This window comes from Rhinatrema bivittatum, chromosome 2 (genome assembly GCF_901001135.1).
Source record: "Rhinatrema bivittatum chromosome 2, aRhiBiv1.1, whole genome shotgun sequence".
In the NCBI taxonomy this organism is placed as follows: domain Eukaryota; kingdom Metazoa; phylum Chordata; class Amphibia; order Gymnophiona; family Rhinatrematidae; genus Rhinatrema; species Rhinatrema bivittatum.
Genome location: NC_042616.1, coordinates 713,167,699 through 713,183,940, shown reverse-complemented (window position 1 = coordinate 713,183,940; position 16,242 = coordinate 713,167,699). Strand labels below are relative to the sequence as shown.

Sequence of the window (16,242 nt, the reverse complement as noted above, 5' to 3'; positions counted from 1 at the left end):
TTTTAAACACCTCTATCATATCCCCCCCCTCAGCCGTCTCTTCTCCAAGCTGAAAAGTCCTAACCTCTTTAGTCTTTCCTCATGGGGGAGCTGTTCCATTCCCCTTATCATTTTGGTAGCCCTTCCCTATACCTTCTCCATTGCAATTATATCTTTTTGAGATGCGGCGACCAGTATTGTACACAGTATTTAAGGTGCGGTCTCACCATGGAGTGATACAGAGGCATTATGACATTTTCCGTTTTATTCACCATTCCCTTTCTAATAATTCCCAACATTCTGTTTGCTTTTCTGACTGCTGCAGCACACTGAACCGATGATTTCAATGTGATATCCACTATGACGCCTAGATCTCTTTCTTGGGTGGTAGCACCTAATATGGAACCTAACATTGTGTAACTATAGCATGGGTTATTTTTCCCTATTTGTATCACCTTGCACTTATCCACATTAAATTTCATCTGCCATTTCGGTGCCCAATTTTCCAGTCTCATAAGGTCTTCCTGCAATTTATCACAATCTGCTTGTGATTTAACTACTCTGAACAATTTTGTATCATCTGCAAATTTGATTACCTCACTCGTCGTATTTCTTTCCAGATCATTTATAAATATATTGAAAAGTAAGGGTCCCAATACAGATCTCTGAGGCATTCCACTGCCCACTCCCTTCCACTGAGAAAATTGTCCATTTAAGCCTACTCTCCATTTCCTGTCTTTTAGCCAGTTTGTAATCCAGAAAGGACATCAACACTTCTCCCATGACTTTTTACTTTTCCTAGAAGCCTCTCATGAGGAAATTTGTCAAACGCCTTCTGAAAATCCAAGTACACTACATCTACCGGTTCACCTTTATCCACATCTTTAACAACTTCTTCAAAAAAGTGAAGCAGATTTGTGAGGCAAGACTTGCCTTGGGTAAAGCCATGCTGACTTTGTTCCATTAAACCATGTCTTTCTATATGTTCTGTGATTTTGATGTTTAGAACACTTTCCACTATTATTCCTGGCACTGAAGTCAGGCTAACCAGTCTGTAGCTTCCCAGATTGCCCCTGGAGCCATTTTTAAATATTGGGGTTACATTAGCTATCCTCCAGTCTTCAGATACAATGGATGATTTTAATGATAGGTTACAAATTTTTACTACTAGGTTTGAAATTTCATTTTTTAGTTCCATCAGAACTCTGGGATTTATACCATCCAATCCAGGTGATTTACTACTCTTCAGTGTGTCAATCAAGCCTACCACATCTTCTAGGTTCACCGTGATTTGGTTCAGTCCATCTGAATCATTAGCCATGAAAACCTTCTCCAGTACGGGTACCTCCCCAACATCCTCTTCAGTAAACACCGAAGCAAAGAAATCATTTAATCTTTCGACGATGGCCTTATCTTCTCTATGTGCCCCTTTAACCCCTCGATCATCTAATGGTCCAACTGACTCCCTCACAGGCTTTCTGCTTCAGATATATTTTAAAAAGTTTTTACTGTGAGTTTTTGCCTCTACAGCCAACATCTTTTCAAATTCTCTCTTAGCCTGTCTTATCAATGTCTTCCATTTAACTTGCCAATGCTTACACATTATCCTATTTTCTTCTGTTGGATACTTCTTCCAATTTTTGAATGAAGATCTTTTGGCTAAAATAGATTCTTTCACCTCCTCTTTTAACCATGCCGGTAATCGTTTTTCCTTCTTTCCACCTTTTTTAATGTGTGGAATACATTTGGACTGTGCTTCTAGGATGGTATTTTTTAACAATGACTACGCCTCTTGTACACTTTTTACCTTTGTAGCTGCTCCTTTCAGTTTTTTTCTAACAATTTTTCTCATTTTATCAAAGTTTTCCTTTCGAACGTTTGGCACGAGAGCCGTGGATTTGCTTATTGTCCCCCTGCCAGTCAGTAATTCAAATTTGATCATATTATGATCACTATTGCCAAGCGGCCCCACCACCATTACCTCTCTCACCAAATCCTGAGAATTAGATCTAAAATTGCTCCCTCTCTTGTCAGTTCCTGAACCAATTGCTCCATAAAAATGTCATTTATTCCATCCAGGAACTTTATATCTCTAGCACGTACCAATGATACATTTACCCAGTCAATATTGGGATAATTAAAGTCTCCCATTATTACCGCACTACCAATTTGGTTAGCTTCCCTAATTTCTCTTAGCATTTCACTGTCAGTCTCACCATCTTGACCATGTGGATGATAGCATACTCCTATCACTATAGTCTTCCCCGACACACAAGGGATTTCTACCCATAAAGATTCAATTGTGCATTTAGTCTCATGCAGAATGTTTATCCTGTTGGACTCTATGCCATCCCAGACATAAAGCGCCACACCATCTCCCGGGTGCTCCTCTCTGTCATTGCGATATAATTTGTACCGTGGTATAGCACTGTCCCATTGGTTGTCCTCCTTCGACCATGTCTCTGAGATGCCAATTAAGTCTATGTCATCATTCACTGCTATACATTCTAATTCTCCCATCTTACTTCTTAGACTTCTGGCATTAGCAAACAAACATTTCAAAGTTAGTTTTTTGTTTGTATTTTCATTCTGCTTTTTAATTGATAGGGATAAGTAAGAATTTTTTTAGCTCAGGTGAGTTTTTAGTTACAGGCACTTGGACTACTTTTCTTATTATTGAACCTCACTGTCGGGATGCCCTAATTCTAATGCATCATTAGTATCCTTTGAAGATACCTCTCTCCAAACCATGCGCTGCTGAGCAACTGTCGGCTTTCCCCTTTTTTCTAGTTTAAAAACTGCTCTATCTCCTTTTTAAAGGTTAGTGCCAGCAGTCTGGTTCCACCCTGGTTAAGGTGGTGCCCATCCCTTCGGAAGAGACTTCCCCTTCCCTGAATGGTTCCCCAGTTTCTAACAAAACTGAATCCCTCTTGCTTGCACCATCGTCTCATCCACACATTGAGACTCCGGAGCTCTGCCTGCCTCTGGTGACCTGCGCATGGAACAGGGAGCATTTCAGAGAATGCTACCCTGGAGGTTCTGGATTTAAGCTTTCTAACTAAGAGCCTAAATTTGGCTTCCAGAACCTCCCTCCCACATTTTCCTATGTCGTTGGTGCCCACATGTACCATGACAGCCGGCTTCTCCCCAGCACTGTCTAAAATCCTATCTAGGTGACACATGAGGTCCGCCACCTTCGCACCAGATAGGCATATTACCAGGCGATCCTCACGCCACCAACCACCCAGCTGTCTACATTACTAATAATCGAATCACCAACTATGACAGCCGACCTAACCCTTACCTCCTGGGCAGTAGGCCTGGGGAGATATCCTTGGTGCGAAAGGACAACGCATCACCTGGAGAGCAGGCCCTTGCTACAGGATCCTTTCCTGCTGCACCAGGTTGATGCTCTCAAATCATGAGACCTTCTTCCTCCAAGGCAGCACCAGGGCTGCCAGTCTGAAGTTGGGACTTGGCTACTATGTCCCTGAAGGTCTCATCTATATACCTTTCTGTCTGCCTCAGCTCCTCCAGGTCTGCCACTCTAGCCTCCAGAGATCAGACTCGTTCTCTGAGAGCCAGGAGCTCTTTGTATCGCATGCACATGTACAATTTCTCACCGGCGGGTAAAAAATCATACATGTGACACTCAATGCAAAAGACTGGGAAGCCCCCCTCTTGCTGCTGGACTGCTGCCTTCATTTCAAATTTGTTCATTTCCTACTTAAGTTTTAGATTGCTATGGGAGTAGGAATGTGTCTAATTAATGTCCTTTAAATGTATTAGTGAATTCACTATAAGTCTAGTAGTGGCCTACAGGGGACTGATCAAACTCTCAATAAGTTTTTTTTGTTTTTTTTGGTAAGTGGCACCCACCTATAAATTAAATGATGAGCTAGGGGTGGGAGGGTTGGGAAATACAAACAGTCTAACTTCAGTTAGTCAGCCAGAGTGACTCACCACTCTCTCGGTTAACAAATGTTGGTACCTAATCAAACCAAATCACACTATCTCAACACCTTTCCAAGGTGAGTAATTGAACTGAACCTTTCAACCTTTTTACTTAGATATATACTGCTCCTAGCTTATTTCTAGCTTCTGGCTACTTTTTTTTTTCTTTTTAATATACAAACACTAACTTCTGCTTACTAGCTGCCTTACAGACTTTTAAAAATAAACACACTAGCGGAGGGTGGCAGCCTTCATGGCCGACCTGTTGGATATCGCCTTCCCAGTTACTCCCATGTGGATGATTTTTTGTTGTATATCCCTGATTAGGATTCGTGATCCTGGCTCCTGTATGCTTCTTCACAAGGCCTGCCTGGTGGGGAAAAAAGTGATCCTTTCGGTTTGGAGAGTGCCAGACGCTCCGTCTTATTGGGCATGGAGAAACAGCTGGCATATCATGATGACTATGGAGAGTATGGCATTACGAGTCTCAGCTCGGCACAGACAGAGGTTTCTTACTGTGTGGCAGCCCTATGTACAATCACTCTCATCTCAGGCTCGTAGCCTTGTTGTTAATGAATAATATGTAAAAAAAAATTTCTCTCGGAAGGAGATAGATGATACCGTGTATCTGACAATCTGTACTACACTGATACTCCTCAATGGGGTGGTGGGAGGGTAGGGGAGGGAAGAAGGGGAATATGTCTTTTGTCATTTGAATATGTTGGTTGTGAAACTGGAGGGGGAAGGCAAGAACAATGCCCTCCTCAGAGCTGATGTTCATGATGTTTTTTTTAAAACCAATAAAAAATGTTTAAACATAACAATAAACACACTAACTACTGCTTACTAGCTGCCTTACTGACTATTTAAAAATACAAGCAGTCTATCTTCTGTTTATTCACTGCCTTACTGACTATTAAAAGCACAAACACACTAAATAATATTCCCAAATAGTTAACTTTGCCCCAAAACTTTTAAAAAAGACAATGTTCCAAGCAAAAACTTACTGATTCCTTTCAGCCACCAGCAAGGTGATCCTCTCCTCTCCGTGCTCCCACTGGAGCTCCCTTTTGAATCTACTTAAGTTGCTATTTATAAAAAATCCTTATGTTGCCCCTGAGGAGAAGGGAATCTATAACTGATACCTAATCCTGCAAGTGTAAACCAGCATGTACTTGTGTTTTCTTTCAAAGTGAGTACCAAAATAAAGCACAGTTGTGGAATTCTGAACTGAAAAGTCTTACTCACAGGCAGCCCCAATAACCTGGCAATTCACTCTGCAGCTCCTCATCACTTTTCCTCTCTGCACCCATCTTTGGGACTTCTGTTCAGACAAGCTATGCTTGTCTGTGCTCTTCTCCTTAATGCTAACTTCAGACTACACATACTTTCTATCTTGCTGCACTGTATGACTTCACCAGCCTTCCTCAGCTGGTGCATAATGCTTCTTTCTCAGGCCATACTCCCTCCTAAAAACCCACTTTTTTGAGGTTGCTTTTAAATTTTAATCTTAAACACTGGCTCGAGCCTTGTTGATTTTAACCATGTTTAATTTTCCTAAATCCTTTTATTTGTTTTGGCTGTGTATCTTGACTAGATTTATACTCCACAGAGTGTCTCTTATGTGTATCTCTACAGTGCTGCATACGTCTAGAAGAGCTATAAAATAAGTAATAGTAGTAATGTTTGGAATGCAAAACATATTTTGGATATGAGGCTGTCCTTTCAAACTAAATAGAGCTTCTTTGTTTTTACATTATATCCTTGCAACTTATCCAAAACCTATTCCCAATTATCTATCACCTCTCCCGCTTTTCTCACACCTCATCATAATATGCCTCACCTTTATGGATTCATCACAAAATTTTACTTCCCCTTTCATAGCTCATCAAGCTCTCTCCTACCCCTGTCTTCAATTTCTTATTTCACTTCGTGCCTTTATTTGAAGGCTCTGCTTTTATTTGTATTCTCATGTCCTCTTTTATATCTTTTCAATTTTGATTATGTGCTTACAATACTCCAAATTAGCATTAAACCCAGAAATTCAAACAGTTGACTTACTATTTATAAATGGTTTGAGTTTTAACCACTTCTTGTGATTGTCATTTAACAGAACAACTTCAAGTAGCAAAGAGTTTCTCAGATGACATCAGAATACATTTGGCAAGGGGGCGCTAGCGAGCAGTGCAGCAAGATGGCTGCCTGATTTAGCTGCTCCTCTTTACCCCTGACTTAATACGGCATTTCAAGTAGCAGCACCAGCCCTTATCGCTGCATTTTGCTTAAATAGAGTGTGGGAATACTACAGGATGGCAACCCACAAAAAGAATACCGATTTGAAACAGTTCACGTTTAGCAAAGTTGCAGGAGAGCTGCTGCCTGATGGAGATGAACAGGCCGAGGAGACAACAGACCACGAGGAAGCAACAGACAACCCTAGCACCGGATCGGCAACCCCATCTGTACTATCAATAGCGGTAACACAACCGTATTTTCTGACCCGATCAGAAATAAGGAATTGGTTTATGGAATTGAGAGCTGACCTCAAAACACATAAAGCTGAGATCTTAGCGTCTATGAACACCATGCGAGAAGATCTAGACGCGATGGGGCACAAGGTGGACGACCTGGTTGTCCGCACGGATGGCCAGAGTGCCAAAACAGATTCTCTATCTTCCCAAAATTCTAAGCTGACTATGGAACTGGACGCATTGACTGAAAAAGTTGAAGATCTTGAAAACCACTCGTGGTGCACAAATCTGCGTATCAGAGGGATCCCGGAATCTGAACAATATCAGGACTGCATGGCCACAGCCAAGGCTTTATGTCAGCATTTATTATCTACTACCAGCGCACATAAAGAAGGAGAGGACCGGGAACCCACAATTGATCTGGAGGGCGCTCATAGGGCCCTGGGCCCAAGGAGGGAAAACCAATCCCTCGACATAATTATTAAGTTTCATAACTTTAGCATCAAAGAGGAAATAATAGAAGTGGCATAATCTCACCCTCATTGGAAGTGGCAAAACCTTGATATAACAATTTTTCATACTGTTATATTGATGATATGTCTTTATATTACTGCATCTGCAACTATCTCTGCAATGTTTTTGTAGGACTCTGTGGTTCCGGAGGGAGGGGGGGGGATCTCGGGACTTAGACTGAAAAGAATACATGTTACGCCTTATTTTGCTTATAACTGTTAACTTGTTCATATTTCAATAAAAAACTAAATTTAAAAAAAGAATACATTTGGCAAGGACAAATATTCTCAAGTAACCTTCATTATTTTATTTATTTATTTCAAAGATTTATAGGCTGTTATGCTCATCACTCACTGGGAGGTCCCACAAGCAGCTTCACTCACCCCAAATTCCGCTGCCATGTGTCAGATGCTGCCACCCCTCAACGCTGCTTCCTAGGTGCATGCGAGACACCGCTTCCTTGAAAGGGCCCGCTGCGGGAAAAGCTGCGGTGCCCTTTAATGATGTCACTGTCACTTGCCCTATAAAAGGGCTCTTCAGACACTTCAGCCTTGCCTTAGCAAAGATTGCCTGGTTCCTTGTCTTCTACTTTGCACCAGAACTTCAGCCTCACTCCAGTCTTCAGCTTCAGCTTCGCTCAAATTTTCTGCTTCAACTTCACAGCTTCAGCCTTACTTCACTCAAATCTTCCACTTCACCTTAGGCCTTGCTCCACTTCAGTCTTCTGTTTCAGCCTTGCTCCACTCAAGTCTTCAGCCTCAGCCTCAATCCTGAATCTGTTTTAGTCCTTGGACTCTACCATAGCCTGGCCCGTGCCAAGACGCACTCACCTGCCATTGGTGCAAACCTTAAGCCTTAGGCCACAAGGTTGCATCAATTGCACCATGGCAGAGTGAACATGTCCCTGCAATGGGCCATTGCTACCTTGGCCTCCCAGATGCAGGAGCAAAAGACTGAATTACATACTCTGAACAGGCTCATGCAGTAAGCCCAGCAGCAACTTGATCAAGTCAATGGGTTATTACTGACCTTGTCCCAGCTCTTAGATAAGTCCAACGCCTAGCTTCAGTCCCAGTTCCAGCTCTTGCAAACCCTGTACTGGCACCTATCCAGCCTATGGAATCCATGATTCAACTCACACCACCTCTGAGGTACAGTGGTGACCTAAGATGTTTACAAGATGGAATTCGAGTTACAGCTGGCTCATTTTTTTTCTGACCGTGTCAATCTTTACTAACTCTGTTACTTAAGGATTTTATGTCATTACGAGTTAATTGTTTTATATCCCAGTTCTTATCTCCTGTTCTCTGTAAGACTCATGTCAGTCATTTCAACTGTTGTCTGTAAACCGAAGTGCTTAGTGATTTTGTCTCTAGAACCTCGGTATATAAAAAAATGTTAAATAAATAAATAAATAAATAAATAAATTTATAAATATATCTTCTGTCTGATGAACACTCCTGCTCTCGTACGGGCTTCCCTTGTGGGAACAAGATGACTTACTTCTCAGAAACTTGGATAATTTGATACAACAGTTTTGCCTGATTTTTGACCAACTCGGTCACCTTTTGTCCGCTGCTACAGAAATTCTTCGTATTCATTGAGGCACTCATTCGGTCAGCAAGTACACAGTAGAATTTCGTACTCTAGCTTCTGAACTCAGTTGGGGCGAAGACAGTCAAACCGCCATTTTTTAGCAAGGCTTAACCGGGAGAATAAAAGATAAACTAGCAACTTGGGACCTTCCCCTGATCCTAGCAGCACTTATTGTCCTGGCTATGTCAATAGATCTGAGATTTCAGGAACAAGCTCAAGAAAAGAAGAGCTCCCATTGCATCACACCCACGATTCCAAGCCGCTAATTCTCCCAGAGTCCACTACAGAGCATTCAAGGATCGTAGCCTGTGAAGAGCCTATGCAAGTGGGTAACACCCGACTTTCAGTAGATGAAAAACAAAGGCGAAGATTGCACAACCTGTCTCTATTGTATCGCACAAGATCATTTTATCAGTTGGTATCCCGAGAGTCTGGAAAATACTGTAAAAAGAAGCTTCATCAGGAGGGTAGCTTTGCACCCTCCTGCTTCTTCTCCACAACTAATGATAATCAGTGCACCTCACCTAGGGAAAACACTCAGCTCATACCAAAGCCTTAGTGGACTCAGGAGCTGAAGGCAACTTTATCCAAGAATCACTGCTACACCAATGTGGTTGCCCTACTACCAGCCTAACCACCCCCTGAGTTATTTCATCTTTCTATGGAGAACTTCTACCTGGTCGCATGACCACCGCTTCCTTGCCTAGTACTATACAGATTGGGTCTCACCGAGAACATCTTCAGTTTTATGTGCTATCTAAGGCCTCCAGCCCTTTTGTACTTAGACTACCTTGGCTCTGACTCCATCAGAGACACAGTTCTCCCAGTTCATTGACTTGAATGTCTTACAGATTGACCAGTGGGGTCCAACCTGCTGGGAGCATTGTGCTGACTCATCCTTATCTCCAGTCACTTTGCTTCAAACCACCTTGCTGGAAGTACTAGACCTGCCACTTCAATCTACATCCTGCTCATCTCAAATCCGATTTACATTGTCTTCCTACCAAAGGATAATTGCCTGCAAATCAGGATCAGATCCTGCCTTCACCCAAGCCTTCAGCTTGGAATGGTTCTTCAGTCCAGTTCCAAAACCAAAGAATCTCTGGTTCCCATGCCAAGACCCCAAGCTCCTAGCTGGTAAAGAGGTACCTTCGTCTCCTCAGAAACTGAAGAAAAGAGATCTGAGGAGAGGGCTTAGAGGAGGGGGTACTGTTATGCTTGTCGCTCGCTGGGAGCACCCTGAAAGCTGCCAATGCACAGAAGATGCCGCTATTCCTCTGACGCTCCTTCCTAGACATGCACATGACACCATTTCCTTTAAAGGACTTATGGTGAGAAAAGCCCGTGGCACCCTTGGATGATGTCACTGCCATTTGCCCTATAAAAGGGATCTTCAGAAACTCCACCCTTGCCACAGCAAAGGTCGCTTGGTTCCTTGTCTCCAGCCTTGCTCCAGGTCTTCAGCCTTGTTCTGCTCAAGTCTTCAGCCTCAGCCTTGCCTTCATCTTAGGCCCTTGGGCTCTGTCATAGTTGTTACGTCCGTCGGTCTCAGACGACTTCGACCTCTGTGCCTCACCTTTCTTCCTTCTTTCTCCTCAAGCCTTGGGAAGATGGCGTCTTCATGCCGCTCTCTCCGGCGTCCCCGGAATGGCAATGGCGACGGTGTTCACCATGATTTTCCTGAGGGCCGCATGCCACCCACATCTTTATCCATGTCATGGTGGGAATCTCGGGGGCGTCCCCACTGAGTAACGGCATCACATCCTGGTATTTAGCCTGCCCTTCGTTTGCTAACAAACTGAGTTAGCAAGGATTGGATTGGATTGGAATGCCTCCGATCTAAGCTACTCTGCCGCTTCCTAGCTGCCACAGGAAGCTCTCTCTCTGCCCTTCGGGCTTATTCATCGCTAACCTGGGTACCCACTCCTCAGGGGCCCTTATGCTCTCTTTCAGGTACCTATCTGGGATATCGGGTACTCGTTTCTCGAGGGCCTGCTCTCCCTACTCTGGTGCCTACTACTGAACTACTTCTGCCTGCCAGGATCTTCATCAATACAGCTATCTACTTCAGTGAGTACTAACCCTGTCAGTTTGTCTCACCTTCAGCTTCAGCGCTCCATCGGGGACCTTCCTCTGCTACCCTGCGTTGCTTATCATCTACTCGAGTGTGGGACTGGTCTCCTCTGCTAAGGACCCATGGACTACTTCTACTGGGTTACTTCATTGCTGTCCGCTCCCCGGAGAGTACCATCAAGCTGTATAATAAATACAAATTCTCTGTGTCTGCGTGTATAGAGTCTAGCCTAGTACTGTGGTTCCTCATGAGGCTCCTCCCAGTGGGAGTGGCCATCACTGCAGTACCCAAGAATCCACTCCAACACCTCAAAACCATAACAATAGCCTGGCCCATGCCAAGACGTGCTCACCTGCCATCGGTGAAAAACCTAGGGCCCAGGCCATAAGGTTGTGCCAATTGTGCCATGGTAAGATGTGCTCATGCTCACATCATTCACAACACCACCAATCACAAAGATCTAGGCAGCTTACATAAATCACATTCATAAATTAAAATCACAAGCAATGAAAAACTAAAAAAACAACTTCATCATGGACAACATAATTTCCTGCATTACTAGACTTAAGAAACAGGGGCTTCATAAGGAAAGCTAACCAAAACTGAATACATCTTTCTGAATAAGTCTATTATATAAAGGAACTTGAGCAGGAAGGTGTTCATAAATATCTAGGAGTAGATGAGGATGCAACAATCCAGCACACAACATTGAGAGAAAAGATAAGCAAAAGTATAAAAGGAGACTGAAACTAATATTAAAAAGTGCTTTAACAGTACAGAATAGTTAATCATTTTGCAATCCCTGCAGTCTCATAAATCTTTGGAATCGTGACTCCCAAAATATCTCAACTGGTTGGATGTAAAAACAAGAAAACTCCTCCTTACTCTGAACTCCTCCCAGGGACTTCTCTGGGGGAAAGTCTAATGCTGAAGAAAGCAGGGCTGTGGTAGCCCTGTATCGCTGTGAGGAAGGGTGGTAGTAAACTTCCTCACTTACCAAAAGGGGAAAAAAACTCTTCTCAGGTCCACAAACTTCTAAGGTGATTCTTCTCCACTGAGCCTTCCCTGACACGGGTATGCCAGATTTGTCTTGCCACTGGCCACCAAATCCAGAGATAAACTTACTTCAGCAAAGCCAGGCCTCTCACCTCACATAAAAATCCAAATCTCCAAACTTCTAACAAAAGACTCTTTACTAAAACCTAGAGGCAGATCCCAATAGGCCAGGGAATCACTGAAAAGAATCTTTCTCCCAAAAACCACCAAGTCAGCCTGGGTGGTCCTAACTCAAATCAGAGGTAACAAAGTTTCTCACTTTCTACTCAACTACTGGAAACTGTATATAAACTATAGTACTGCTGTTCCAGAAAAAAATGCAACCCTTACAGAACCGCCGAGAATTAAGTTGTTTCAACTGATAATAAGCTGGAAGCTAGAAAAACCAGACAGCGTGGTAAAGGAGAAAAACACAAAAATTGGCAATGCTAATAAAGTGTCAGTGCTAAATGACTATTCTGTGCAACGTATGAAGAGAGAGAGATATATATCATGATGCAGTACCACAAGATACAATTAAAGACTAAGAAAATGTGGCAGGAAGATCTAGAAATAGTTCCAGCTGTTGAGTACCACTTGCCTGTCTAAAAAAATACAAAAAAATACCTTCAAGCACATATTGATATATTGCCTGTATATATTATATCATATGGCTCCAGAAGAAAGCTTTGTCACAATGCAAGCATTTAGAAGACCAGTAGTAGTATATTTGAGAGACTAATATTATACATAACATACTCTGGCTTAAGGGTTTATTCATTTTATTTAACATTTTTATAGACCGACATTCACTGTGAACATCACATCGGTTTACATAGAACATGAATGCAGCGTATGTCACAGTACACATAAAACTAACTCATCTGGAGATACTACCTTGGAAGAGACCTGGGCATTATCTCAAATAACCTCAAAGTAGCCAGTCAGTGTGACAGAACAGCTGGAAAAATAAATGGTATACTTAGGTGCATGAAAAGAAATATAGTGGAAAAAGGGAAGTACTATTACCTCCATACAGGTCTCTGGTGAGATTCCACCTTGTATACGGTTTGCAATTCTGAAGGCTACAAAATAAATTGATTATATGGAGGCAGTTCAAAGGAGGGCCACCCAGATGGTGCATGGTCTGGAAATAAGCCATATAGAGAGAGATTAAAGAAGGTATAGTAAATATATATGAATTAGCAGAAAGAAGGGAAAATGGGCAGATAATACAAGCACTCAAATATCTAGCACATTTCACATAAGCTACCAGAAGGTAGCACTTCACAGAGAATAGGAAGCTCAAGGAGAAGTCATTATATGAAGCTGAAGGAAGAGAGGCAAAAAAGGAATGTCAGGAAAAATATTCACTAAGAACCTGATGGACACCTGGAACAATCCTCCAGGAAAGGTGTCAGAAGCCATAAAATTGGCAGAATTCAAGCATAAAAACACAAATGGACATTGGTGGCAAGGGAAGAGAGAGAGAGAGATAACAGAATGTGCAAGATTTATAGTAACAGATTAGGCAGGACAGTTTGTGTTGAACAAGTGGTGCTCATATACCATCTTCTAAGCTTTTACTTTTGATAGGCTTGGAAAATGCAGTATGCATTCTGAAGATCTAGAAAGCATAGAAGTCTCTTGGCCTGATACTCTGGGTGATGAAAACTTCTGCATTTCAAACCAACTGAGTTTTTAAGTTCAAGATGGGACCAAAAAAGCCAACCTTTTCAGGACAATGATGTAGGTGACTTACATGAAAATATTCCTCTCTGTGGGACCTCTCTCATTGTACCTATGTGGTTAACAGACTCTAGCACCCTAGCTCTTTTTACTAGATTTCTTGGAGTATGTAACATGAAATATCTTGGCCCAGGAAATCAGATTAATTCTGTTCTCGGTGGGGGAGATTTTCAAAAGGTTATGCACGTAAGATATGCATGTAACCCCCGAAAACGCGTATGTCCCGGGGCTTTTGAAAATGGGCGGGGCAGGGGGAATGGCGGTGGTACGAGGGCGGTCCAGGGGTGTGGAAGCGGGGCAGGGTCAGGAGTGTTCAAGTCCTCCGGTACAGCTGCGATTTCGGAGCGGCCTTGGAGGGAATGGAGAACGCCATCGGGGCTCCACTCAGGCTCGGCACGCACCGAGCCCGGATTTTATAACATGCACCAGCCATATATCTGCAAAGTCCAAGGGGACTTTTTACCCATTCTTTCACTTTGAAAGTTACCCACACACATTTATACCTATACTGTGTGAGCAATATTTCTGGCTAAAAATAGACATATACTTTTGCATTTTAAAAAGTATGCACGTAATTCCAAATCTTTCTTCAATCCCAGCCACAAGAATGCCTCCCCCTACCGTGGATAAAAGTATGCACATAAAGGCCCTATGTAATGTTTTAATGTAAACCGGTATGATTTGTATATTATACAAGAATGTCGGTATATAAAAACTAAAAATAAATAAATAAATAAATAAATGTACATACTTTTATGCATATATAGGGTGGCGATTTCCTAAAAGCCTATATCCAGGGGTAAAGCACAGTTTTACCCATGGAAATGCTTTGAAAATTATGTTCCATGTGACATAGATGGCAGCATGGTGAGGAGCATCTGTTCCAGAGGAAATGGCTCAAGAAATGTGTAGAGAAAAGAAAAACAATCATAAGGCAAAAGTCCTTAATCATACAGTAGCTTGAAAAAAAATCTAATCTAAGTAAAATGCTATCAAGATCCAGAAGACCATTAAATATTCTGAACTGCTCTCTTGAGCTATTTCATAAGATAATTACAAAAATATTTCAAATTAGGATGAAAAAAATGAGAGTAGGTTGGGAGGAGAAGGAAATTAATACATATAAAATTAAACTAGGCCACATTGGTGGCTCAATAGCAGTGCTGCATAGTGCCATGCAGAGGACCAATGTTTGATTCTTGGAACAAGGCTCTGCTTCTTGAGGCAGCGGGGACAAAAGCAGCCACAGAGCATTCAGAGACACTGGCTGGAGAGAGTCTCAGCCATCGTTCAACAGTAATACCTAGTGGCAAGACTTGGGTCCATATCAGCATGTTCTGGAGAGAGCTATCATCCTTGGCCCATGGTCAAAGGCTGTGGCACTTATGGCTATGCTAAGTAATTTGGGACAGGATATAAAATTAAGGGGAAAAACACAAGTGTTTGCAAATGAAGGCTTATGGACGGTAGCTCAACAGAGGTCAGTTCTGAATGAGCTAGAAGCCTAAAAAGAACAGGAAGAAACTACCAGGCCAAGAGACAAATGAAGAAATACAAAGAAGCAATTCAAAGGTATTGTTAATTGGTAAAGTACCACATAATTTAAATATTGCTATATCCTTTAGCATGTAGTAAGGAGCTATCATGAAGTAGAGTCCTAAATGACAGGCAAAGCAAAGTTGCTTACCTGTAACCAGGGTAACTCTGCAGACAGCAGGATAAATCAGCCATAACTAGTGGATGATGTCATCTGACGGCACAGATGCGGACTCAGCTATCAGAGTTCAAAAGTCATTCTAGCAAGCACAGGAGTTCTCACGCATGATCACTGCCTCATGAGCCCCTCAGTCTCTTCCAGATCTTAAGTTAAAGATGAGTTGTAGATTCTCCAAGGAGGCAGGTAAGTAATAAATGTATGGCTGATTTATCCTGCTGTCTACGGAGAACACTGATTTCAGGCAAGCAATTTTTCTTTCTCCAACAAGAAGCAGGATTAAATCATCCATAACTAGTGAAGAATCCCAAGCTGAAGGTTATTTTCCAGAGCAACTACTAAAGAGATAACCCAGAATCTACCCAGTAGAGAGCAGGCAACTGGGTGAATAAAAATATTGTCTCTCCAGGATATGGAGTCCAGACAGTAGTGAGATGTAAAGATGTGGATTGATGACTAAACAGAAGCTTTGCATATATCTTCAACAAAGTAGCCCTCAGATGATCCACTGAAGTAAAAAAGGTTCTCATTTGTTAAGCCTTGGCAAAAAACGTAATCTGCAAGTCAGCCAATGGGCAGCAGTGTTCTACATAATCCACTAGAAAATTTGAAAGATTTATGGCAACTGGCCTTCCCAATCTATTGGGATCAAAGGACAAGAAGAGTAGAGAAACTTGAAGATGAGGATGAGTCTTCTGCAAGTAACCATCTAGGGCTCTCACAGTTCAAGGAGCCAAGAATCCATTCTATTTTGTGTTTGATGTTTTGGAAAGAACATAGGCAGCAAAATATTATGCTAGATGTAGAATACAGAATCCCTAAATTTATTCTGAAAGTGGTAAGTACACAGAACAACTTTGCTATGAAAAAAACTAAAAGTAGGGTCACAAAACTTCAGGTCCACCAACTTGAGAGTTTCAAAGGGAGGTTTCATAAGTGGATCTAGGACCACACTGTTGTCCTATGGTACCAGGGGTTTATTAACTGGAAGCTTGGTATGCCAGTGTTTTCCAACCCACTCCTGAAAGCACACATATCCTGGTGGTTTTTCAGGATTGCCACAATGAATATGTATGAGATTGATTTGCATATTATGGGTCTCCAATCTATACAAATCTCTCATGCATATTCACTGTGGATATCCCAAAAAAAATGAC

General features: G+C 42.2%; 1 protein-coding gene across 2 annotated transcripts in view; it reads right to left on the bottom strand.

The window, feature by feature from the left end:
* CPQ (carboxypeptidase Q) overlaps window positions 1–16,242 on the bottom strand; it is an 885,139-nt gene that overhangs the window by 651,044 nt on the left and 217,853 nt on the right. The window lies entirely within an intron of this gene.